At 41.7% G+C, this 25,349-nt stretch overlaps 1 protein-coding gene and 1 pseudogene across 4 annotated transcripts in view; one reads left to right on the top strand and one right to left on the bottom strand.

The window, feature by feature from the left end:
- C17H16orf87 (chromosome 17 C16orf87 homolog) overlaps positions 1–25,349 on the bottom strand; it is a 155,051-nt gene that overhangs the window by 40,523 nt on the left and 89,179 nt on the right. The gene's annotated exons all lie outside the window — the stretch shown is intronic.
- On the top strand, positions 12,855–21,201 carry LOC140847094 (BCL2/adenovirus E1B 19 kDa protein-interacting protein 3-like pseudogene; annotated as a pseudogene).

Here is a 25,349-nt window from a genome sequence, read left to right on the forward strand (position 1 = left end):
ATTTGGTACTGGCACTAGAACAGAGCCACAGACCAGTGGAACAGATTAGAGACCCCAGAAATTAACCCAAACATATATGGTCAATTAATATTTGATAAAGGAGCCATGGACATACAATAGCAAAATGACAGTCTCTTCAACAGATGGTGCTGGCAAAACTGGACAGCTACATGTAGGAGAATGAAACTGGACCATTGTCTAACCCCATATACAAAGGTAAACTCAAAATGGATCAAAGACCTGAATGTAAGGCAGGAAACCATTAAACTCTTAGAAAAAAACATAGGCAAAAACCTCTTAGACATAAACATGAGTGATCTCTTCTTGAACATATCTCCCCGGGCAAGGAAAACAACAGCAAAAATGAGCAAGTGGGACTACATTAAGCTGAAAAGCTTCTGTACAGCGAAAGACACCATCAATAGAAAAAGGAACCCTACAGTATGGGAGAATATATTTGAAAATGACAGATCCGATAAAGGCTTGACGTCCAGAATATATAAAGAGCTCACACGCCTCAACAAACAAAAAACAAATAACCCAATTAAAAAATGGGCAGAGGAACTGAACAGACAGTTCTCCAAAAAAGAAATACAGATGGCCAACAGACACATGAAAAGATGCTCCACATTGCTAATTATCAGAGAAATGCAAATTAAAACTACAATGAGGTATCACCTCACACCAGTAAGGATAGCTGCCATCCAAAAGACAAACAAAAACAAATGTTGGCGAGGCTGTGGAGAAAGGGGAACCCTCCTACACAGCTGGTGGGAATGTAAATTAGTTCAACCATGTGGAAAGCAGTATGGTGGTGCATCAAAATGCTCAAAACAGACCTACCATTTGACCCAGGAATTCCACTCCTAGGAATTTACCCTAAGAACGCAGCAATCAAGTTTGAGAAAGACAGATGCACTCCTATGTTTATCGCAGCACTATTTACAATAGCCAAGAATTGGAAGCAACCTAAATGTCCATCGGTAGATGAATGGATAAAGAAGATGTGGTACATATACACAATGGAATACTACTCAGCCATAAGAAGTGGAAAAATCCAACCATTTGCAGCAACATGGATGGAGCTGGAGAGTATTATGCTCAGTTAAATAAGCCAAGCGGAGAAAGAGAAATACCAAATGATGTCACTCATCTGAGGAGTATAGGAACAAAGGAAAAACTGAAGGAACAAAACAGCAGTGGAATTACAGAACCCAAAAATGGACTAACAGGTACCAAAGGGAAAGGAACTGGGGAGGATGGGTGGGCAGGGAGGGATAAGGGGGGGGAAGAAGAAGGGGGGTATTAAGATTAGCATGCATGGGGGGGAGGGAGCAAGGGGAGGGTGGGCTGCACAACACAGAGAGGACAAGTAGTGACTCTACAAAATTTTGCTAAGCTGATGGACAGTAACCGTAATGTGGTTGTTAGGGGGGACCTGATATAGGGGAGAGCATAGTAAACATAGTATTCTTCATGTAAGTGTAGATTAAAAATTTTAAAAAAAGAAAGAAAGAAAGAAGGAAAAGGGGGATTACTCCTTAACAGGATAAAACTATTGGTAAATCAAAGATCAACGCATGCTTTAAATATCCTTAATGTTGATCACTTAAAGGGTGTCAGATGATCAGCTATGGAGGTACTCTTTTCTGATAATATTCCTTTCTCTTAATTTAAAAAAAAAAAAAAAAAAAAAGCAGTTACTGTGTGCTGACCTCCAATGAGTTCTGCACAGTGGTATAGAGGGCATGTCAAAGTGTGGGCAAAGGGTCTGTTTGTTTCTATGCAGGAGATCAAGGCCTAGCTTGGATACCCAGAAAATGAACTAAGATACGATATGAGGAGGAGCTTCCGGCATCAGCACTCTCTGGAGGACTTGTGCCAGGGGATGATCATCAAAAAGCCTCCACAGTGATCCGGACGATGCTGCAGTTGTGGCTGCATCCAGCCCACCGTCTTCTGGACTTGCCATAAGAATGAGGAGGGAGATGTCTAGGCTGGCATGTGCATACAGAGAGACAATGAATTTGACCGGATCTGTACTGTTGGAACTCAACCAGGAGTTGGGAGGGGTGCAAGTTGTAGCACTCCAAAATCTCATGACTATAGACTATCTATGGTTAAAAGAACATATGGGATGTTAACAGATCCCAGAAATGGGCTGCTTTAATTTGTCTGATGGTTCAAGTACAGTTGGACAATATCCATCATATCATAGATAAATTTTCACAAATGCCTAGGGTGCCTAAATGGTTTTCTTGGCTTCACTGGAGATGGATGGTAATTATAGACTTGCTTTGTTTATGTCACCGTATTCCTATTATGTTAATATATGTGTGCAAATTAGTTAGTAGTTTAAAACCTATACATACTTAAGGTACTATACAAGAAGATATGTCAAAGAAATAATCAATCCTCCCAAGTTTCCTTCATATGCTACATCTATAGCTTTTCTTCTTCCTTCCTAATTACAACCCTTAAATAGAATTCGTGCCTCATATCGAATTTACCGAGTATCATAATTCCTCCAGGTGGTAAAGATACCTCGAGACAAGTGCTGGGCATAGAAGCCACAGGGCATAAATCTGCAAAGAAGTAAAAAGCTAACCTTTGCAAACAATATGGCTTCTCTCTCACTTACCAACTTTACATTTCCCTGTATGGCCCCGGAAGATGACTGGTTAGCCAGAGACGGGTAAGATTCCTCAAGGGAGGAACAACCTAAGACAGGCACAGTCGCAGGGGGGCCATCAGGTGAGAATTTGGGGATCAACAGAGGTGAGGCTCAGAACCTCACCCCCCCTGCTTTGAGAGAAATCTTCTGCATCCGTGGATGTCTTGATGCCCTTGTCTAGCCTGGATTAATACTTAGTCCATAGGCACACACCTGATCATCTGATCATCTACATTTGCCTTCTTACAGCACTAAACTATGTTTTCTACCTTTATCTTGCATCTACCTACCACTTCAGCATTTTATTAAAAATAAAAATAATAATAATAATAGGAGAAATGTGGGATCAACATATAAATCAAGTACAAAAATCAAACGAATATTCATATTTGACCTGATTGTTTATAGGTCATATTGCATGATCAAAACCGAAAGTTTCTGTGATGACTGCCCTTGTACTGTTCACCATGTAAGAATTTATTCACTATGTAAGAATTCGTTCACCATATAAGAACTTGTTCGTTATGCTTCAGAAGATTGGAGACTGACGAGAATTAGGCTTGAGATGGATTAATGATTGTACATTGAGCGTTGACCCCCCTATACTGAATTTTATTGTTGTTAACAACCATTTGATCAATAAATATGAGAGATGCCCTCTCAAAAAAAAAAAACAAAAAAAAAAACTTAAGAATGTCATTCATAGATTCTTTACCTCTTATCAGCCTTTGCTTCTTATAGGATAATTTGAAAAGAAAGTTTAGCCTAATTTTTCTAGCCCTTTTTTCCTTCCCCAAATAAAAAGGGGGGGGGAAGTTATTATTTATTTGACTGATCTTAACCCAAAGTTTATACCTACTGAGAAATATACAATTCTAATAAGCTATAAGCTATTCTAGTTTTTCAGTTTTAAATATTTTTTCATACCTTTAGAGGAAGTCTTTTTTGAACTAGTATCTTATTTAGAATTTGTTTACTTTTTCTTTGTGGTTTTTATATTAAAAATTATAAATGAAAAAGATATATCCATGATTATTAAACGCAAAATAGCATCCTTGGGGTCACTAACTGTAAGGCTAGAGGCACCGGAGGGAGAGGTGAGCACGTCAGATGAGCTCAGCCCCCAACCCCGGCCTAGTAAGGGAAAGAGACCAAGAGATTCCGGCCTGATGACATGCCAAAATCCCCGGCTGCTGCCCCCTCCCAACCTGGAAAAGGAGTAGTAACTTTCTAGTCCTTTGTCTACTGTAAAGGCCAATGACACGTGCCTTAGGTTAGCCAATCCTCATGCCACTGTAGACCTATGCTCTCTGCCTCCCTATCTTCTTTATAAAACTCACTGCCTGCGCTGTTGGATGCAACATCTCTGGGCTCTAACCAGACCAGCGAACATTGCCCAGGATTGCACCCTATTAAACTTTTGGCTCCTTTGTTGCCTCCTTGCTTGGTCAGTTTGGCTCGGTTTTACCTTACATCTGGTGCCGAAACCCAGGAAGGAGATAAAGAGCAGGGCTCCAGCTGGCCACCTGTAGCTCCCACCACTCCTTCACCGATCCGGGACCTCCACCTACTCTCAGCACCTCAGACGGCGATTCAGTGAGTCCCTCCTTTCCCGCGGTCTGTTTTCCCAGTCCTGTCTCCACCTGGTTTGGTTAACTTCGAAATCGTAGCTATATCCAGGTTCTCCGGGCATTAAGCCTGTCCTGGTCCCAAGATAGAGGAGACATCCTCATCCAGGCTCCTAGATCTACGGCGAAGAGTACAATACTTCCCTGTCTCCTCCTAACCTGAGAGAGTTTCGGACGCTGGGCTTGCCAGTTTAGGGGCTCTGGGAAATGGGTAACAGACATGGGGAACCAGTCCTGTAAATCAAAGGCTCAGGCCTCTCTGCAGTGTCTCATATCCAGTCTGGCAACCCTAGATATAGTGGAGGAGACCCGTAAACAGAAACTGGTCTGACTCTGTTCTCAGACTTGGCCCCAGCATCCTCTGGACAATCGATATCACTGGCCCACAGAGGGAACTTTTGATTTTAGCCTCCTCACTGACCTAACTTCTGTCACCAAATTGGGAAGTGGTCTGAAGTCCCGTATGTCCAGGCCTTTTGGACATTGTGCTCCCACCCTGACCTTTATGTTAAGAGTTCAGCGACACAGATTCTCCTGGCCCGATCTCCAGTTAAGGATTGTCAGCCTCTTACTCTGCCCAGTACTTCCTCTTTTTCAGATCCGCTGGAGGTCCTCAGTTGCCCACCTCCCTCAGCCCACAATCCCCTCCCCCTCTCGCTGACACCATCTTTAGGTCCCTTGTCCTCACACGCATTGCCGCCATCTTTAGGCCCTTTGTCCTCACCCACGTCACCACCATCCTTAGGTCCTGTCCTCAAATGTGTCGCTGCCATCTTTAGATCCTTTGTTCTCAGCCACACCATCTTCCTGCTCCTCTCTTCTTCCGGTGTCCGTGCCACCCCCTCCTTCTCCTTCCACCTTCACCACCCTCTTTCCCCACCAGAACAGGCTCCTCCCACCCTACGATTCTGGAAGCCACGGACAAGACTCCTCCCAGCACAGACCCACCTCCTTTCTCTACTGACCCTACACCCCTCCCCACACCCACTGTTCCCCATTTGTATCCTCCTCTTCCAGTGTTGCCACCATCTTGTCCTTCACTTCCTGTTCCCACCCCACCGCCATCTTATGTGCCCAGGCCATCCTTAGAAGTCACTTGGTCTAGCCCTCTGATCACCAGATGCAAGGCCCAGTGGCCACCCCAAACAAAAGCCCAACTAATAGCCCCTCTCCAAGAGGTTGCAGGGGCAGAAGGGGTTGTCCGGGTTCATGCCTCTTTTTCCCTAGGAGACTTATACCAGATTGAGAAATGCCTGGGCTCTTTTCCCTCTAACCCCACAGTTTATATCAAAGAGTTTGACTACCTAACTTGGACCTATGAACTTACCTGGTATGATATACATGTTATCCTAACCTCCACTCTTACCTCTGAAGAATATGACCGTGTTACCTCTGCTGCCCGACATTGTGCAAACGAGGCACATAACACAGATCAGGTTGAGCCAATTGGGATGGAGGCAGTTCCTCTCACGGATCCCCAATGGAACTATAATACCCAAGACGGGGGAACTCAGTGGGAACGAATGCTCTGGTATTTACTGGGAGGTATGAATAAGATGGCTCAAAAGGCCATTAATTATGATAAACTGAGAGAGATTACTCAGAGACCTGATGAGAATCCAGCCTGTTTTCTTAACCGGCTCACCGAGGCTCTCTCCATACATACCCGCCTCGACCCCAACTCATCATTGGTATCCACGGTGTTGGCTACTCATTTTATTACCCAGTCAGCCCCAGACATAAAACATAAGTTAAAAAAGGTAGAAGAGGGGCCCCAGGCTCCACTCCGTGACCTGGTGACCATGGCCTTTAAAGTCTTAAATATCAGTGATGAACATGAGAGGAGGATAGCATCATGGACCCAAGCCTTTGCAGCATCCCTACGACCGGCAGAACAGGCGTCTCATCACATCAAAGACTAGTCCAGAGCTCGTGAGCCTCTGGGATCTTGCTTCCAGTGTGGCCAGGAAGGCCACTGGGTGAAGAGATGCCCCAATCCAACCAATAAGCCAACTAAACCCTGCCCAGTTTGCAGTAAGAGAGGTCATTGGAAGGTAGAGTGCCCGGCTGGGAAAGGTTGCCCCCTGTGACAGTCTCACAAGAGGCAGGCCCCCCTGAGGGACTCCCCTCCAGAACTACTGGGCCTACTCGAAGACTGAAGGTGCCTAGACTCGAACACCCCTATCACCCTTGTCGAGCCCAGGGCCAGGCTGTGGGTGGGAGGTAAGTTTGTCTCCTTTTTGGTGGACACGGGGGCTACCTACTGTTTTACCTTTCTTTCACAAGTGTTTACATCCTTCCCAGGTCTCAGTCATGGATGTCACAGGAATCCCCTCTAAGCCTCTGGAGACAGGTCTGGTAGCCTGCACGTTTGAGGGCCATCTCTTACCCTGTCATCCTGTCCTGTCCCATCCCTTTGTTTGGGAGGGATCTCCTATCCAAGCTTGGTGCCTCGATCTCCCTGCTGCTTAGTCATCCCCAACCGAGTTCAGTCATCACCCTAGCCTGTATAAGTTGTGGCCCTGAGGCCTCCATGGACCCTCCTGTACCATCGACCAAGTTAACCCAATGGTCTGGGACACCTCTACTCCTGTAGTGGTGAGCCATCATGCTCCGGTCCTAATCCACCTCAAGGACCCATCCTCCTTTCCTTCTAGGCCCCAATTTCCTATTTCCCAAGCCCATTGCAAAGGCATCCAACCTATCATTAACCATCTGCTTTCCCACGGCTTCTGGTACCAACTAATTCTCCCTGTAACACTCCCATCCATCCAGTCAGGAAGCCATTGGGAGCCTACTGGCTTGTTCAAGACCTGCGGATAATCACCTGGTCATCCCTAACCCTTATACTCTCTTCTCTCAGGTTCCCCCGGACACCTCCCACTTTACAGTTTTAGACCTTAAGGATGCATTCACCACCATCCCTCTACACCCCAATTCCCAGTTACTGTTTGCCTTTACCTGGGAGGACCCAGACACCCGCTGAACTAGACAACTAACTTGTATGGTCCTCCCTCAAGGCTTCAGGGACAGTCCTCACCTTTTCAGAATGGCGGAAGATCTGCACCATCATGACACATGAGTCAGCACTCTCCTCCAGTATGTTGATGATCTCCTCCTATGTAGCGCCACAAAAGAGGCCTCTGTTCAAGACACGGCTTCCCTTCTAAACTTCCTGGCTCAGCGGGGATATAGAGTCTCTCCATCAAAAGCTCAGTTATCCACCCCACAAGTTACATACCTTGGAGTGGCCCTAACTCCTTCTTTCAGAGCACTCACAGTGAACCAAACAGCCTCCATTAGAGCTCTTCTACCCCCCACCTCAGGAACTGAGATCTTGTTGTTTCTCAAACTGGTGGGGTTTTTCCGACACTGGGTCCCTAACTTTGCCTTATTAGCTAAGCCTCTGTATCCTGCTGCAAAAGAAATGCACTCTGGGCCACTCACCTCTCCTACAGCAGTGGCCCATGCTTTTGAAGAACTGCAAAATGCCCTCCTCTCCTTACCCGTGCTTACGCTGCCTAACTCTAACAAACATTTTCTCTTATATACTACAGAAAAGACGGAACTAGCAACTGGGGTGCTGGTCCAGCCAGTAGGACCTGGACACCGACTGGTCACTTTCCTGTCAAAACAGCTGGATCCCGCCGCTAAGGGGTGGCACCCCTGCCTTAGAGCCCTGGCAGTGGCAGCATGCCTCACCAAGGAAGCTCTGAAACTAACCCTCCTACAGGTGATAACCGTATACTCTTCTCATCGTTTACAGGACCTTCTGGGCCACAAATCCTTGGCCTCTCTCAGCCCATGATGAGTGCAGAAATTTCACCTTCTATTTATTGAACACCCCCAGTTAACTTTACAGTTCTCACAATCATTACACCCAACCACCCTCCTTCCTCCCGCTGGTTTGTCTGCCACACCCAGCCACTCCTGCACAGAGCTGGTGGAAACCCTTCAACTGCTGTGCGAGGATCTCCAGAACATGCCTCTCACTGACCTGGACTTAACTCTGATCGTGGATGGAAGCTCAGTCAGGGATTCAAATGGGTGCAAGTGGGCGGCCTACGTGGTAGTTTTCTCCTCCTCAGAAATAGTGGAGGTGGCTCCCCTGCCAATGGGGACCATCTCCCAAAAGGCAGAATTAGTAGCCCTCACCCGAGCCTTACAGTTGGCAGCAGGTCTTAGGGTAACCATTTACACCGACTCAAAGTATGCTTTCCTAATCGCACACAGTCATGTGGCGATGTGGAAGGAAAGGGGATTCCTCACTACCCAAGGGACCCCAATTGTAAATAGTAAAACAATTCATCACCTACTCCAGGCCTTACAGGAACCCAAGGAGGTGGCTATTCATTGCCAGGGACACAAGACAGGTACTGATCTGGTCACTAAAAGGAATGCTCTAGCTGATACTACTGCCCAACAACTAACCTCAGGTCCTGATTATTCCCCAGTATTGTTTCTCTCCCCGTCTATACCTCCTAATTATTCCAAACAGAAAAAACAACAACTTTTAGAACAGGGTGGAATGGGGAGAAAACAGAGATGAATACATCTTAAGGACAGAATAGCCCTTCCCCAGGCCTAGGCCAGGGAAATCGTATCTACAGTTAACCAATTCCACCATTTTGGTCCAGAGGCTATGTACAGGTTTCTCTCCCCTATCTTTGCCCCACCTCGGCTCTGAAAGACCATTAACCAGGTACATATGGCTTGCACCACCTGTCATCATGTTTCTTCTCAAGGAGCCCTCAAACATTGTGTGGCCCTCCACCAGCTGCAGGGAGCGCTACCTGAACAGGATTGGCAGATCGAATTTATCCACATGCTTAGACACAAAAAGCTCAGATATTGATTGATAAGGATTAAAGTTGGCAGCGTGAAAGGAGAGACAGAGGCTTCCTCCTAAAACTGGATACAATTAGAAAATTTAATTGGCGCAACTAATCCTGAGAGAGCAACAGGAAAGAGGATGGCGTCAGACTGCACACACCTGGAGAAAAGAGCAGACCTCACCGAACAGGGTAACGTACCAGAGCTCCATGGGACCTGAGCCCCTCCCCTACCCCAGCTCACTGGCAGGAGGAAGAGAAACGGAGCAGGGAGGGAGTGGAAGGCTTGGGACTGCTGAATACCTAGCTCCTGAGATCTGCGCTGGGAGCACAAACCGACATTTCATGGTGCTTTCATGAGACTCACATGACTACCGGGTTGGAAAGTTAATACAGGCAGAGTTCCTGGGGAGACTGGGATTCGGGCTGCTTTGGGACAAAAAACTTGTACCTCCGTGCTCGGCCCACTGGCTCAGGCAGTGAACACAGGCACAGCAGCCGGGAGGCGGGGAACAGCTCTTTCCTCTCCCCAGCACCAATACCGCTCCCCTGTGACCTGCGACATTGCTTCAGGGGCTGAGCAGCTCCAAAATACAGCTTCTGGACACTAGAGGGCGCCATATACAAACATGAAACGCCAAAGGAACCTTTTCCAGAGTAAAATTATTAATATGACTCCTGAGAAAGATTTAAATGATATAGAATTCATGACTCTTCCTGAAAGAGAGTTCAAAATAAAAATCATCAACATTCTAATGGAGGTAAGAAAAGATATCCAAGAACACAGGAATGAATTCAGGTCGGAGATCCAATCGTTGAAGAGCACGATGGAGGGTATTAAAAGCAGGCTGGATACAGTGGAGGAGACAATAAATGAAATAGAAACTAGAGAAGAGGAATACAAAGAAGCTGAGGCACAGAGAGAAAAAACGGATCTCTAAGAATGAAAGAATATTGAGAGAATGGTGTGACCAATCCAAACGGAACAATATTCGCATCATAGGGATACCAGAAGAAGAAGAAGAGAGAGAAAGGGATAGAAAGTGTCTTTGAGGAGGTAGTTGCTGAAAACTTCCCCAATCTGGGAAAGGACATAGTCTCTCAGGCCATGGAGATCCACAGATCTCCCAAAACAAGGGACCCAAGGAAAACAACACCAAGACACATAGTAATTAAAATGGGAAAGATCAAGGATAAGGACAGACTGCTAAAAGCAGCCAGATAGAGAAATAAGATCACATAGAAAGGAAAGCCCATCAGGCTAACATCAGACTTCTCATCAGAAACCTTACAGGCCAGAAGGGAGTGGCATGATGTACTTAATGCCATGAAGCAGAAGAGCCTGGAACCAAGATTACTTTATCCAGAAAGATTATCATTTAAATTTGAAGGAGGGATTAAACAATTTCCAGATGAGCAAAAGCTGAGAGAATTTACCTCCCACAATCTCTACAGCCTATTTTGGAGGAACTGCTATAGATGGAAGTATTCGTAAGGTTGAACAGCTGTCACCAGAGGTAATAAAACCACAGTGAAGAAAGTAGAACAGCTAATAATGAAGCAAATGCAAAATTAAATTAACTATCCTCAAAGTCAATCAAGGGATAGACAAAAAGTACAGAATTTGATACCTAATATATAAAGAATGAAGGAGGAATAAAAAGGAGGAGAAATAGAAAAGAACCTTTAGATTTTGTTTGTAAGAGCATACTAAGTGAGTTAAGTTAGACTCTTAGATAGTAAGGAAAGTAACCTGGAACCATTGATAACCACCAATTTAAAGCCTGATATGGCAATAAGTACATACCTATCGATAATCACCCAAAACGTAAATGGAGTGAATGCACCAAACAAAAGACATAGAGCCACTGAATGGAAAAAAAACAAGACCCATCTATATGCTGCTTACAAGAGACTCACCTTAAACCCAAAGACATGCACAGACTAAAACTCAAGGGATGGAAAATGATATTTCATGCAAACAATAGGGAGAAAAAAGCAGGAGTTGCAGTACTAGTATCAGACAAAATAGACTTCAAAACAAAGAAAGTAACAAGAGATAAAGAAGGACATTACATAATGATAAAGGGCTCAGTCAAACAAGAGGATATAACCATTATAAATATATATGCACCCAACACAGGAGAACCAGCATATATGAAACAAATACTAACAGAACTAAAAGAGGAAATAGAATGCAATGCATTCATTTGAGGAGACTTCAACACACCATCCACTCTAAATGACAGATCCGCCAGACAGAAAATAAGTATGGAAGGACACAGAGGCAATGAAAAACACAATAGAACAGATGGACCTCATAGACATCTATAGAACTCTACACCCAAAAGCAACAGGATACACATTCTTATCAAGAGCACATGGAACTTCTCCAGAATAGACCACATACTGGGCCACAAAAAGAGCCTGAGTAAATTCAAAAACATTGAAATTCTACCAACCAACTTTTCATACCAAAGGTATAAAACTACACACAAATTGTACAAAGAAAGCAAAAAGGGCTCTCAAAAACATGGAGGCTTAACAACACCCTCCTAAATAGTCAATGGATCAGCAATCAAATTAAAATGGAGATAAAGCAATATAAGGAAATAAATGACAACAACAACACAAAGCCGCAACTTCTGTTGGATGCAGGGAAAGCAGTCTTAAGAGGAAAGTATATAGCAATCCAGGCACATTTAAAGATGGAAGAACATATCCAAATGAATAGTCTAAAATCACAATTACCAAAATTGGAAAAAGAAGAACAAATAAGGCCAAAAGTCAGCAGAAGGAGGGACATAATAAAGATCAGAGAAGAAATAAACAAAATTGAGAAGAATAAAACAATAAAAAAATCAATGAAACCAAGAGCTGGTTCTTTGAGAAAATAAACAAAATAGATAAGCCTTCTAACCAGACTTATTAAGAGAAAAAGAGAAACAACACACATCAACAGAATCAGAAATGAGAAAGTAAACATCACAACAGACCCAACAGAAATAGAAAGAATTATAAGAGACTACTATGAAAACCTATATGCTAAGAAGCTGGAAAACTTAGAAATGAACAACTTCCTAGAAAAATACAACCTTCCAAGACTGACCAAGGAAGAAACACAAAATCTAAGCAAACCAATTACGAGCAAAGAAATTGAAACGGTAATCAAAAACCTACCCAAGAACAAAACCCTGGGGCCGGACAGAATTACCTCGGAATTTTATCAGACACACAGAGAAGACATAATACCCATTCTCCTTAAAGTGTTCCAAAAAATAGAAGAAGAAGGAATACTCCCAAACTCTTTCTATGAAGCCAACATCACCCTAATACCAAAACCAGGAAAAGACCCCACCAAAAAAGAAAATTACAGACCAATATCCGTGATGAATGTAGATGCAAAAATACTCAATAAAATATTAGCAAACAGAATTCAACAGTATATCAAAAGGATCATATACCATGACCAAGTGGGATTCATCCCAGGGATGCAAGGACGGTACAACATTCAAAAATCCATCAACATCATCTACCACATCAACAAAAAGAAAGACAAAAACCACATGATCATCTCCATAGATGCTGAAAAAGCATTTGACAAAATTCAACATCCATTCATGATAAAAACTCTCAGCAAAATGGGAATAGAGGGCAAGTACCTCAACATAATAAAGGCCATATATGATAAACCCACAGCCAGCATTATACTGAACAGTGAAAAGCTGAAAGCATTTCCTCTGAGATCGGGAACAAGACAGGGACGCCCACTCTCCCCACTGTTATTTAACGTAGTACTGGAGGTCCTAGCCATGGCAATCAGACAAAACAAAGAAATACAAGGAATCCAGATTGGTAAGGAAGAAGTTAAACTGTCACTATTTGCAGATGATATGATACTGTACATAAAAAACCCTAAAGACTCCACTCCAAAACTATTAGAACTGATATCAGAATACAGCAAAGTTGCACGATACAAAATTAACACCCAGAAATCTGTAGCTTTCCTATACACTAACAATGAACTAATAGAAAGAGAAATCAGGAAAACAATTCCATTCACAATTGCATCAAAAAGAATAAAATACTTAGGAATAAACCTTACCAAGGAAGTGAAAGACCTATACCCCTAAAACTATAAGACACTCTTAAGAGAAATTAACGGGGACACTAACAGATGTAAACTCATCCCATGCTCTTGGCTAGGAAGAACTAATATCGTGAAAATGGCCATCCTGTCCAAAGCAATATACAGATTTGATGCAATCCCTATCAAATTACCAACAACATTCTTCAACAAACTAGAACAAATAGTTCAAAAATTCATATGGAAACACCAAAGACCTCGAATAGCCAAAGCTCCTGAGAAGGAAGAATAAATTGGGGGGGTGGGGGGGGGATGTCGCTCCCCAACTTCAAGCTCTACTACAAAGCCACAGTAGTCAAGACAGTTTGGTACTGGCACAAGAACAGAGCCACAGACCAGTGGAATAGAAGAGACCCCAGATATTAACTCAAACATTTATGGTCAATTAATATATGATAAAGGAGCCATGGACATACAATGGGGAAATGATAGTCTCTTCAACAGATGGTGCTGGCAAAACTGGACAGCTATGTGTAAGAGAATGAAACTGGATTACTGTCTAACTCCATACACAAAAGTAAATTCAAAATGGATCAAAGACCTGAATGTAAGACATGAAACCATAAAACTCTTAGAAAAAAACATAGGCAAAAATCTCTTGGACATAAACATGAGCGACCTCTTCTCGAACATATCTCCCTGGGCAAGGGAAACAAAAGCAAAAATGAACAAGTAGGACTATATCAAGCTGAAAAGCTTCTGTACAGCAAAGGACACCATCAATAGAACAAAAAGGTACCCTACAGTATGGGAGAATATGACAGATCCAATAAAGGGTTGACATTCAAATATAAAGAGCTCACACACCTCAACAAACAAAAAGCAAATAATCCAATTAAAAATTGGGCAGAGGAGCTGAACAGACAGTTCTCCAAAGAAGAAATTCAAATGGCCAACAGACACATGAAAAGATGCTCCACATCGCTTGTCATCAGAGAAATACAAATTAAAACCACAACGAGATACCACCTCACACCAGTAAGGATCGCCACTATTCAAAAGACAAACAACAACATATGTTGGTGAGGTTGCGGAGAAAGGAGAACCCTCCTACACTGCCAGTGGGAATGTAAATTAGTTCAACCATTGTGGAAAGCAGTATGGAGGTTCCTCAAAAAGCTCAAAATAGAAATACCATTTGACACAGGAATTCCACTTCTAGGAATTTATCCTAAGAATGCAGCACTCCAGTTTGAAAAAGACAGGTGTGCCGCTATGTTTATTGCAGCACTATTTACAATTGCCAAGAAATGGAAGCAACCTAAATGTCCATCAGTAGATGAATGGATAAAGAAGATGTGGTACATATACACAATGGAATATTACTCAGCCATAAAAAAAACAGATCCTACCATTTGCAACAACATGGATGGAGCTAGAGGGTATTATGCTCAGTGAAATAAGCCAGATGGAGAAAGACAAGTACCAAATGATTTCACTCATACGTGGAGTACAAGAACAAAGAAAAACAGAAAGAACAAAATAGCAGCAGAATCACAGAACCCAAGAATGGACTAACAGTTACCAAAGGGAAAGTGACTGGGCAGGAGGGGTGGGAAGGGAGGGATAAGGGCAGGGAAAAAGAAAGGGGGCCTTATGATTAGCATGTATAATGTGGGGGGGAGCATAGGGAGGGATGTGCAACACAAAGAAGACAAGTAGTGAGTCTACAGCATCTTACTATGCTGATGGACAGTGACTGTAATGGGGTTTGTAGGGGGGGACTTGGTGAAGGGGGCAGTCTAGTAACCATAATGTCCATAATGTTCTTCATGTAATTGTAGATTAATGATTATAAAATGGATATAAAAAAAAAGCTCAGATATTTACTGGTCATGGTTGATACATTTTCAGGTTGGATTGAGGCCTTTCCTACCTGCCAAGAGACTGCGTCAGTGGTGGCAAAGATGTTTGCAGAACACATCATCCCTCATTTTGGCCTCCCGAGGTCACTCCAGTCAGACAACAGACCAGCTTTCATCTCAAAGGTCACACAACTGGTGGCTGAATCTCTAAATATCTCCTGGAAACTACACATACCCTATCACCCTCAAACCTCGGGTAAGGTACAAAGGGCCAATGACCTTCTTAAAGGTCAACTTACCAAACTCTCCTTAGAGGCAAAGACCTCCTGGCCAGACCTACTCCCAGTTGCTCTCACCCGATTGTGAGCAGCCCCTAGGGGACCCACCAGACTAAGTGCCTTTCAGTTAATGTATGGGAGACCCTTCCTTCTAAACACAAGCCTGCCTACAACTCCAACCCCTCTAGCCTCCTACCTACCTTACTTCTCACTGCTAAGACATCTCCTCAGAGAACACACAGACCAGTTCCTGCCTCAACCCACCTTCCCCTCGGATCCAGGAATCTCGTTCTACAGCCAGGAGATGAAGTCCTTCTTAAAGAACTCCAACCTCGGTCACTCTAACTATGGTGGGCAGGACCATACAACGTGATCCTTACCACTCCCATGGCTACCAAGCTATTGGGTCTCTCCCTGTGGTACCACAGCTCCAGGCTCAAATGAGCGCCCAGTTATGACAGGAGGAGGTCTAGAGAGACAGGGCCCCTCCATTTGTGCCTTACTCGCACTGGTGCTGACCACAATGACCCATTCGGCTCTGGCAAACTGGAACTGTAACCAGTGCGTCATATTGGGTATGCTCTAACTATACTAATTGGTCCCCGGACATGCTACTTTCAAAAAGTACCTTGTCAGTAGGGAGACCAATTGTACTGGGCCGCTATAATGTTAAGAGGTTTCCAAACTGGCTGCCCAGGAGGAGTCGGCAAGACCATTTGCTGGGTACGAGACCCTCAACCAAATCCCCAAGGAAAGATACCCCCTTGTCCCGCCCAATGCTCATCTTTCCATTCCTTCATCCAGGGTGCCTGCTACGAACGAGCCTCGGTCTGTCTCTCATCTTCCGCAAAACAGTACTGGACAGGGCAAAGCCTGGGTAATCATGCTGGATATGTCTGTCCTGAGAGACAAGGACAACATATCTGCTGGAACCTCCAGCCACTGACAAGAGAGGTCAGACAGTGGAGGCACACAAGACTATGCAGAAAAACAAAACACTCAGTGGGTCACAGAAAAACTAATCCAATAATTTAGTAGGCCAATAGTAGTAAGACCCCATCTTCCCAAACCTCGAGGCCCTTACCAGGCAGACCCAGGGCTTCTCTCAGTCCTCAATAAAACCCACTCTCTACTTAATTCCACAAACCCCAGTCTAGTCAAAGACTGCTGGCTGTGTTTGAGATCTGGTCCCACTTGGGTCTCAGTGTTTCTCATTACCGGGAATTGGAAGCCTCCTACACAGCCTACACAATGCTTATTGTTGTCCCCCCCTCACCGTCCTGTCATTCCTTTACCCTCTGACTCTCCTGCAATCCAATGTATCACACAAAATGACTCCCTTGGGGTAGGCTGGGTCCCTCCACAGGCCTGCTCCAGGAACCTGGTGATTTCCAGTAATCAGACCGTCCGCCCTCCATTGAATGGGCTGGCCGTCCAGTGTGGAGCCACCATCTACCCAGCCTTGGGATGGTCTGGATCCTGAACCCTGGTGATTCTACTTCCTTCTGTCTCGATAGCACCCGGAAATCAAAGCCTGCCAAACCCCCAATCGGTTCCTCTATTACACGGACAAAGAGGGCAATCGAACTCATACCATTAATAGTTGGCCTAGGCATCACTGTGGCAGTAGGGATGGGGGCAGTGGGACTAGGGCCCTCACTTCATTTTTGTTGTTGTTGTTATTAATCTACAATTACATGAAGAGCATTATGTTTACTAGGTTCCCCCCTTCGCCAAGTCCCCCACACACACCCCATTACAGTCACTGTCCATCACTTTTTTTGTTATCATTAATCTACAGTTACATGAAGAGCTCGCTTCGCTTCATTTTTATAAACAACTATCGTCACAACTAATAGAAGACATACAACAAGTGGCAGACATGGTCTTAGATTTACAGACACAACTAGACTCCCTTGCCGACATGGTCCTCCAAAATCGGAGAGGCCTAGATTTACTAACAGCTGGGGAAGGGGGAATATGCCTGTTCCTAAAAGAAGAGTGTTGGTCTTATGTCAACAGGTCAGGCATAGTCAAAGACAGGATCAAACAACTATAAGAAAACCTTCAAAAACACAGAGAAGACCTAACTAAACAAGAAAACCTTCAAAAATGCAGAGAAGACCTAACTAAAAATCCTTTCTCTGGATGGTGGCAGTCTCAACTCCTACCTTGGCTCCTCCCTGTTATAACCCCACTAACTGTTGTATTTATTCTTCTGTCAGCAGCTCCTTGTATTTTTAAGTTCCTACAATAATGCCTGGCTGAACTATCTCACATTGCGGTAAACCAAATGCTGGTACATCAGTACTCACCCCTTCCCTTCAAGCCTCCTCCAGCCTCCCACCAGCCTTAACCCTACCTGCACTGCCCTTCTCAGCCGGAAGTAGCCAGATTGAGTCAGCACCCATTATAACCAAAAGGCTGGAATGTAAGGCTGGAGGCACCAGAGGGAGGGGTGAGCACGTCAGATGAGCTCAGGCCCCAACCCTGGCCTAAGTAAGGGAAAGAGACCAAGAAATTCCGGCCTGATGACTTGCCAAAATCCCCGGCTGCTGCCCCCTCCCAACCTGGAAAAGGAGTAGTAACTTTCTAGTCCTTTGCCTACTGTAAAGGCCAATGACACGTGTCTTAGGCTAGCCAATCCTTGTGCCACTGTAGACCTATGCTCTCCCTCCCCCTAACTTCTTTATAAACTCACTGCCTGCCCTGCTGGGTGTGACTTCTCTAGCCTGTGACTAACCAGACCGGCAAACATTGCCCAGGATTGTGCCCGATTAAACTTTTGGCTCCTTTCTTGCCTCCTCACCTGGTCATTTTGGCTCGATTTTACCTTACACTAACCATCTGGAACATTCATCTGAAAAATGAAATTTAAAGATTTGGAATAAACTGAGTTTGTTTTCACTAAAAACTTCTATCAGTATTTGATGACTCACTAAATATTTGAATAGATAACTACTACAGTAGTTACAGACTGATCAAATATTTGGATAGGTAACTACTACTACAGTGCTCAAGATTTGGTCCACAAGTAGAGATACTCTCAATTTTAGGAAATACAAGTTATCTCCTTTTTAAAGAAATTTCAAATTGACAGTTTAAGACTCAATCTCCAGGCTACTTTTTAAACTCTCACCCATTCAATTCAGAAGTGAAATCCTACATGAATGAGACAGCTAATTTTTAAAAATTTATCTCCATTTAAAACCAATACCCCAAGGATAAAAGAAACATACATACCTAACTCATTTGGAAAGGTGCCAAAGAGTAATTCATCACCTTGGAGTTCTATGGGCTCACACAAAACACTCAGCATTTCTTAATACAGCTTTATTTATAATATTTACTCTTCATCTCATCAAAATGAATTTTAAACTTATAAAAATCTTTTAATTTCTAAATATTTCTAAAATAGATATTATTTACATATAATTTCAGTTAAAGTTCTATACAGGTCTAGTGCCCTACCTCCTTACTTCTTTGTATGTCAGGAAGATAGATTAGTATATTTGAAAAATGTGAGCTTTGAGCAATTAAAGCCTAGATAAATCTATTTAACTGGTATTTTTCTCCTGCATATCACAAGGCTACAATAATAAGCAAGAGGTTTCGACCCACTGAAATTAGTAACTAACTTTTACAGCTTTGATTTCACTTTTAAAATAAGTGTAATTTCCCTGCTGCAGCCACTGCCCAACAATGTTGTCTCAGTGAGTAGAGCAGCCGCTGCCCCTGCAAAACAATGGTGAGGAAGGTAAGGAGCCTTTGCCCCTCCCAGCTGGCTCGACAGTTTCTGAGTGGAGCTACTGATGAACAGCAGCAGCAATGGCAATGGGAAAAATGGGGGGCTGGAATATGTACCTTTCTCATCCTCTATTCACAATGGAGACACGGAGAAGATTCCTTTGGATGCACAACATGAATCTGGCCAGAGTACTTCAAGAGGCAGTTCTCACTGTGACAGCCTTTTCCCACAAGAAGATGGGCAGATTATGTTTGATGTAGAAATGCACTTGAGAGAAAGAGGGTGATGCTTTTAAGAAAAGTGCAGACTGGGTAGTCAACTGGTCCAGTTGACCCGAAAACATTCCACATAAGGAGTTCCACTTCAGGCACCCCAAATGCTCTGTTTCTCTGCATATGAGGAAAACTGGAGCCATGAAGAGGGGCGTTTTTCCCCACAGAATTTCTTAAGGTATACATTCCATCTCTCTTCCTTTCTCATATTTTGGGGCTAGACATCTACACTGGAAAGTGTCTGAGCACTTCTGCCAGCACCTACTGAGGAAAAAAAAGCCCCTGGAAAAGCCCCTGACCTGTGAAGTGGTGTATTGTCATGGCAGTTTATTCGAACTTGAGACCATTGTAAGCATGACCCCCTATTTTTACATATGCAAGTTCCAGTACCTCTCAAATCCAGTATTTTATTCAAACTCAGTTGAGGCATTTTACTAATCTGATTCCCTTTTGGCTCTTAAGACATTTCTTTATAATTTCCTAACAGAGTTTACTGTTATTTAGAAATTTGCAAGGGCTTCTTTTCCACAAAGGCCACCAGCAGATCATAATTTTGTCAACAATGCTATTGTGTCCTTTCGGTACCACCAGATTTAGACCTGCATCATACATAGTATAAGTTTCATCCTTAAAAGATAACTGCTATCTCTCTCTTAAAATGAGATCAGGTTAGCAAATGATTTAAGTTTTGTTGTTTTGTTTTTCAAGACCAAGACAAACTTCCCTAAGCTTGAATTTATAGTTATTAAAAAGACAACAAACAGAAAAAAAATCAAAAGACACAAGAAAAACATCCTGGGCAATAAAAGTTATTTTAAACCAAAAAAAAGTGCAATTTGAACATTAAAGATGATTCCTCTTTTTTAAGTGTTTAATTATGCAAATAAGTCTTCCTTAATTCTTGTTATCTAGTGATTTATCCATTTATACATTTACTGATTAATAATACATGTAGAAATCATTTTGTGGGGTTTTAGAAACAAAATATAGAACTACCATACGATTCAGTAATTCTACTTTGGGGTATTTAATCTAAAGAAAATGACATCACTAACTCAAAAAGATATATGCACCTCCATGTTCATTGAACTTTATTTACAATAGTCAAGATATGGAAACAATCTAAGTGTTCAATGATAGATGAGTGGATAAAGAAAATGTGGAGTACTATCCAGCATTTAAAAAAATGAAATCTCCCCATTTTTGACAACATGGATGGACCTTGAGGGCATTATGCTAAGTGAAATAAGTGAGGCAGAGAATGACACCATTATAACCTCATATGTGGAATCTTAAAAACAGAAAACAAAAACAACTCTGAGCTCACAGATACAGAAAACAGACTGGTGGTTACCACAGATGGGGGCTGGGTAGTAAAATGGGTGAAGGGGGTCTGAAAAGTACAATTTTCCAGTTATAAAGTAAGTATGTCATGGGGATGTAATATACAGCATGGTGACTATAGTTATTAAAACTGTATTGTCTATTTGAAAGTTGCTAAGGTAAGTCTTAAAAGTCCTCATCACAAAAAAAAAAAAATTTTTGTAAAAAAAAAAATGAGTTCATACATGTACTGTTTTGTACTTTTTTCTTAAATTGTTTTATAGATTTTCCATGTCAGTCCATAAAAATCTGTATCATTCTTTCTAATTAGCATATATAGGCATTCCTCAGAGATATTGCGGGTTTGGTTCCAGACCACTGCAATAAAATGAATAATGCGATAAAGCAAATCACGTGAACTTTTGGTTTCACAGTGTAAATGTTTACCATATACTGTAATTTATTAAGTGTGCAATAACATTATATATAATACAAAAATGTACATACCTTAAGTAAAAAATACTCTATTGCTAAAAAACGCTAACCATTATCTCAGTTTCAGAGTCATAATCTTTTTGCTGGTAGAGGATCTTGCGTTGATATTGATGGCTGCTGATTAATCAGGGTGTGGCTGCTGAAGGTTGGCATGGCTGTGGCAATTTCTTAAGACAATGAAGATTACTCTATCAATTGACTCTTTCACAGATGATTTCTCTGTAGCATGCAAAACTATTTGACAGCATTTTACATACAGTGGAACTTTCAAAATTGGAGTCAATCCTCTCAAACCCTACTGTTGCTTTATCAGTTAAGTTATGTAAAATCCCAAATTCTTTGTTGTCATTTCAACAGTTTTTACATCTCCACCAGGAATAGATTCCAATCAAGAAACCATTTTCTCTGTTCATCCATAAGAAGCAACTTCTCATCTATTCAAGTTTTATCATGAGATGCTGTAATTCAGTCAGAACCTCAGGCTTCACTTCTAATTCTATTTCTCTTGCTATTCCCACTAAATCTGCAGTTCAAAACTTACTTCACTGAAGTTTTGAACTCTTCAAAGTCATCCATGAGGGTTGGAATCAATTTCTTCCTAACTTCTGTTAATGTTAATATTGACCTCTTCCCATGAAGCACAAATGTTCTTAACAGCATCTACAACGGTGAATCCTTTCCAGAAGGTTTTCAATTTACTTTGCCAGATCCATCAGAGGAATCACTATCTATTGTAGCTACAGCATTACAAAATGTATTTCTTAAATAATAAGACTTGTAAACTAAACCCACTCCTTGACAAATGGGCTGCAAAACGGATATTGTGTTAGCAGGCATGAGAACATTAATATTGTTTTCCATGAAAGCTCTTGGATGACCAGGCGCTTATTATCAATGAGCAGTAACATTTTGAAAAGAATCTTTTTCTCTGAGGACTCATCAGGCTAAAAATATTCAGTAAACACTTTGTAAACAGATGTGCGGTCATCTGTCTTTGTTGTTCCATCTATAGGTCACAGGCAGAGTAGATTTACTATATTCTTAAGGGCCCTAGGGCTTTTAGAATGGTAAACCCACAATGGTTGCAACTTTAACTCACCAGATGCATTAGCCCCTAACCAAAAGAGTCAGCCTACCTTTTTAAGCATTGAAGCCAGGCACTGAATTCTCCAGCTATGAAAAGCCCTAGATGGCACCTTCCTCCAATATATGGCTGTTTCATCTACATTTGAAAATCTATTGTTTGGTGTAGCAACCCGTATGAATTATCTTAGCTAGATTTTCTGGATAACCTGCTGCAGCTTCTACATCAGCACTGGCAGTTTTATGTTATGGAGATGACTTCTTACTTTTAAACCTCATGAGCCAACCTCTGCTAGTTTCAAACCTTTCCTCACTTCCTCAGCCTTCCCAGAATTAAAAGTTAGGGCCTTGCTCTGGATTAGGTTTTGGCTTAAGGAAATGTTGTAGCTGGTCTGACCTGCTCTCTAGACCACTCAAACTTTCTCCATATCAGCAATAAGGCTGTTTTGCTTTCTTATCATTTGTTCAGTGAAGTTCTTACCAAAAGTTCACTGCAGTAGTGCTTTCACTTCCTTCAAGAACTTTTCCTTTCCATTCACAGCTTGGCTGTTTGGCACAAAAGGCCTAGCTTTCAATATGCCTTCCTCATAAGCTTAATCACTTCTACCTGTGGATTTAAAATGAACACATTTGATTCTTCCTTTCACTTGAACATTTAGATGCCATTGTAAGGTCATTAACTGGCTTGATTTCAATATTGTTCTGTCAGGAAATAGGGAGGCCCAAGGAGGAGAGAAACAGGGAAACCGCCCAGTTGGGTTGAGCAATCAGAACACATAACATTTATCAATTACATTTGCAATCTCACCTGTGCACAGTTCATGGCACCCTAAAACAATGACAATAGTGATATCAAAGATCACTGATCACCATAACAAATATAATAATGAAATATTTAAATATTGGGAGCATTACCACAAAGTGACACAGCAACATGAAGAGAGCAAATGCTGTTGGATAAATGGCACTGACAGACTTGGTCAATGCAGGGTTGCCACAAATTATTAATTTGTAAACAACACACTATCTATGAAGTGCAGTAAAGTGAAGGACAATAAAATGAGGTAAGCCTGTACTTGTTATTCCCTAAAAGATGTGCTGTACTTAATTAACCATTCTCCTGAAAATCCTATAAAATATTTCATTGTCTATTAAGAGCAATTTTATCTCTAGGTTATACACCTATTAATACAGAACTCTAGATCCTAGGTTATGTGCATTTAAAACATTTAGCTACTGTCAGACTGCTCTTCAAAAAGGCTGTACCACTTCACTATCACCACTAGTACTAGTACAAGAGTTCTCGTTTTGCCTCAATCACAAAAGCACAGAGAAATCCTTTACATTTTTAACAGAAAGTGGGCAAAAGAATATTTTATTGCAACTGCATTTCTGTGATTTTTAGTGACACTGATTATCTTTCCATATATATTTTTTTCATTTCTTCTACAAATTATCTACTAATTAACACTGAATTGCTATAGATCCAATTGACAACCTTCATCAAATACTTGATAAACTCCAGAGATAATCAAAATTATACTCTTCTCCATGAAACTAAGAGAGAGAAAAAAGCAGGAGTACCAGTACTTGTATCAGACAAAATAGACTTTAAAACAAAGAAAGTCACAAGAGACAAAGAAGGACATTACATAATGATAAAGGAGTCAATCCAACAAGAGAATATAACCATTATAAATATCTATGCACCCAACAAAGAAGCACCTACATATGTGAAACAAATACTAACAGAATCAAAGGGGGATATAGAATGGATATATTGATTTTAGGAGACTTCAACACATCACTCACTCCAAAGGAGAGACCAATCAGACAGAAAATAAGTAAGGAGACAGAAGCATTGAACAACACATTAGAACAGATGGAACTAACGGACATCTACAGGACACTTCAGTCAAAAGAAGCAGGATACACATTCTTCTCAAGAGCACATGGAACATTTTCAAGAACAGATCATATACTAGGCCACAAAAAGAGCCTCGTTAAATTCAAAAAGATTGAAATTGTACCAATCAGCTTCTCAGGTCACAAAAGTATGAAACTAGAAATAATTTATGCAAATGAAAAAGCACACAAACACATGGAGGCTTAACAACATGTTCCTAAATAATCAATGACCAAATAAAAAGAGATCAAGCACTATATGGAGACAAATGACAACAATAATTCAAAACCCCAAAATCTGTGAGACACAGAGAAGGCTATGCTAAGAGGAAAGTATACAGCCCTACCTAAGGAAAGAACAAGCCCATATGAAGAGTCTAAACTCACAATTTAGGAAATCAGAAAAAGAAGAACAAATGAGGCCTAAAATCAGTAGAAGGAGGGACATAATAAAGATTACAGCATAAATAAATAAAACTGAGAAGAATAAAACAATACAAAGAATCAATAAAAGCAAGAGCTGGATCACTGAGAAAATAAACAAAATAGATAAACCCCTGGCCAGACTCATCAAGAAAAAAAGAGAGTCTACATACATAAACAGAATCAGAAATGAGAATGGAAAAATCACTACGGATACAACAGAAATACAAAGAATTATGAGAAAATACAATAAAAAATTATATGCTAACAAACTGGATAACCCAGAAGAAATGGACAACTTTCCAGTAAAATACAACCTTCCAAGGCTGACCTAGGAAGAAACAGAAAATATGAATAGACCAATTACCAGCAACAAAATTTAACTAGTTATCAAAAAACTACCTAAGAACAAAACCCTTGGACCAGATGGCTTCAGAGCAGAATTTTATCAAACACTTACTGAAGACCTAATAACCATTCACCTTAAAGTTTTCCAAAAAGTAGAAGAGGAGGGAATACTTCCAAACACATTCCAGGAGGCCAGCGTCACTTTAAAACCAAAACAGGCAGACACAACAAAAAAAGAAAATTACAGACCAATACCCCTGACAAACATAGATAGAAAAATACTCAACAAAATATTAGCAAAACAAATTTAAAAATACATCAAAAAGATCATCAATCATGGTCAAGTAGGATTTATTCCAGGGATGCAAGGATGCTACAACATTCAAAA

The sequence above is a fragment of the Manis javanica genome, chromosome 17 (genome assembly GCF_040802235.1).
Source record: "Manis javanica isolate MJ-LG chromosome 17, MJ_LKY, whole genome shotgun sequence".
In the NCBI taxonomy this organism is placed as follows: domain Eukaryota; kingdom Metazoa; phylum Chordata; class Mammalia; order Pholidota; family Manidae; genus Manis; species Manis javanica.